Source organism: Triticum dicoccoides, chromosome 4A (assembly GCF_002162155.2).
Source record: "Triticum dicoccoides isolate Atlit2015 ecotype Zavitan chromosome 4A, WEW_v2.0, whole genome shotgun sequence".
In the NCBI taxonomy this organism is placed as follows: Eukaryota; Viridiplantae; Streptophyta; class Magnoliopsida; order Poales; family Poaceae; genus Triticum; species Triticum dicoccoides.
In genome coordinates, this window is record NC_041386.1 from 597,230,405 (window position 1) to 597,232,416 (window position 2,012).

Genomic DNA, 2,012 nt, shown 5'->3' on the forward strand with positions numbered 1-2,012 from the left:
CTAATATATATACCTGGCCGGACTCGGTTCGGTCACCGGAGCCGTCATCACGGTCTCCTTCTTGCACCGACATTGGGTCACCGGAGCCGTCCTCATGTTCTTCTTCTTGCACCGGCATTAGGTCACCGTAGCCAGCTTGTTCACCCTCTCCTTCCAGACCATCGGTTTCGTTGAGAAACAACGAGATGGCATCACTTCCTTCTGCGATTATGTCCCTCAACAACGCTTCTTTTGTTGCTTCGTCTAGGGCGGTGTCCATAGTTTCTACAAATATTTACAACATGGCAATTATTATTCAAACATGACAGATGGATATATTAGTGCCAAACGTAGAACTAGCTACCTAATCATAGTAAGCTATCGGGAGGGGGTATATATCGACAACGACGACACTACATCTATGTCCCTCGACGACCCTCGTTCCCGATAAAAAAAAGAGGAAGAAGAAGAAAAATAAGAGGAGAAGAAAGAATAGAGGAGAAGATCTCCTCTATTCTTTCTTCTCCTCTTTTTTTTCTTCTTCCTCTTCTTTTTTTATCCTCTTCTTCCTCTCATGTTCGGTAGGATCGCCGAGGGGTCGGGAGGTTGCCTAGTGTTAAGGGATTCAACAAAACCATGTCTTCATCATTAGGCGAAAGTAACATGTGCATGATGGTACGAAGCTCTTCAAAGTTGTTCTGGAACGGAGTCCCAGATAGGATAATTCGCTTTTTGATACAAAGTTCAGCAAGAGCCTTCCGAATATCGCTATTTGGAAGGCCTTTGCTGAATTCGTACCAAAAGGCGGATTATTCTATCCGGGACTCCATTCCAGAACAACTTTGCAGAACTTCGTACCAACATGCCCTGGTTACTTCCGGCTAATGATGAAGGCATGGATTTCTTCAATACTTTGACACTAGGAAACCTCCCTCTACTTCCGGCTAATAAGAATAAGAAGAAGAAGAAGAAGAATATATTCTATTTTCTCTTCTTCTCCACTATTCCTTTCTTCTTCTCCTCTTCTTTTTCTTCTTTTTTCTTCTTCTTATTTATTTCTCCTCTTCTTTTCGGTAGAGGAAACCCTAAATAGCTAGCAAGTATCGTGGGTGTGAGATACATGTGGCCTTCGGTGTCGGACACTACATCCACGTCCCACAAGTGACGTGGGCGTCGAAGCCCGCGACACTTGTGGAATGTGGGTGTAGTGTCCGACACCGACGGTACATGTATCTCACACCGACGATACTTTCTATTTAGGGTTTCTCCTCTACCGCTCCTCGACCTCTCGACGACCCTCGTTCCCGATAAAATAAAGAGGAAGAAGAAGAAGAAAAAAGAAGAAAAGAAAGAATAGAGGAGAAGACTTCCTCTTCTTCCTCTCCTCTTCTTCTCCCTCTTCTTCCCCTTCTTCCTCGCCTCTCTCATGAATGTCCGACATTCTCGACCCCCCCCCCCATGTGTCGAAGAAAAAAAAGAAGAAAAAAAGAAGAGAAGAAGAAAGGAATAGAGGAGAAAAGAGAAAATAGAATATATATTCTAATTTTCTCTTCTTCTCCTCTATTCCTTTCTTCTTCTCCTCTTCCTTTTCTTCCTCTCCTCGTCATCTCCTTCTTCTTCTCCTTCTTTCTCTACTTATTTTCCTTTTCCTTATTTTACTTTTTCCTCTCCACTAACATCATCATATATATGAAAAAATGCATATATGAAAAAAAACATCATCATATATATCATCAACAGAAAAAAAACATCATCATATCATCAACAGAAAAAACATCATCATATCATCAACAGGAAAAAAACATCATAAACATCGTCATCTTATTTAGTTCTCTCGACCCCTCGTCCCTCTCTCATGTTGTCGGGGAGGGGCTATATCGACCTCTCCGCTCATGTTGAAATTATCGGGGAGGGGGTATATCGACCCCCACCCCCCTCATCATGCATATATAGCTACCACATACATATATACATTGAAAAAAATTACATATATGCAACAAAAACATTAATACACAAATGAACAAAAAAATACA